Raw genomic sequence first — 781 nt, forward strand, 5'->3', positions numbered from 1 at the left:
TTGCCTAGTCGTTAGGAGTTGTGCTGCCAGCCTAAAGACAGACCATTCAAATCTATGATGGAGTTGTGCTGCCAAATTAATTGCACACAGTAAAAAGCCACCAGCTGCTAGGCAACCTCTTATGGTGGAATTTATAGCCTCTGAAAACCAGCTGGAGGGTCAACAAGAAGTTAGCGCCAGCTCAACAGCACGTGACAGCCCTTGACAACCACGTGACAAATGATACGATATTATACACAATCTCATCTGCCCCACAAGAAAGCTACTGGACCTGATTGAAGGATTCAGCATCAGTGAAATAACTGGATATAAGAACAACAAACAAAAACCACTTGGATTCCTCTAACCAAACCAAGAACATTTTGAAAATGAAATATTTAAAAAACCAAGATAAAGGCCTGTAAGTAAGAAAACTACAAAGCACTACTGAAGAGCACTAAGAGACATGTGTAAATTGAAGAATATGTCAGTTCATTGGTAGGAAGACTTAACAGTGCAAAAATATCAATAATCCACCAAGGAATATTTAGATATAATGCAGTTCTGATCCATGTCTAAAAATATTCTTTAACGAGATTAAAAACTAGTCACCAACTTCATATCGAAGGAAAAGTACCCTTTATAAACAAAATAGCTTTCGCAATTACGTGCTATGAATTGGAGAGCTGGACAGTGATTAGGGATGTTAGAAAGAGAATTGATGCCTTTGAGCTGTGGTACTGGAGAAGAGTGTTGAATATACCATGGACTGCTAGGAGAATAAACAGGTTTGTCCTGGAGA

The sequence above is a fragment of the Elephantulus edwardii genome, unplaced genomic scaffold (genome assembly GCF_000299155.1).
Source record: "Elephantulus edwardii isolate Elephantulus edwardi_28Jun2011 unplaced genomic scaffold, EleEdw1.0 scaffold00231, whole genome shotgun sequence".
Lineage (NCBI taxonomy): Eukaryota > Metazoa > Chordata > Mammalia > Macroscelidea > Macroscelididae > Elephantulus > Elephantulus edwardii.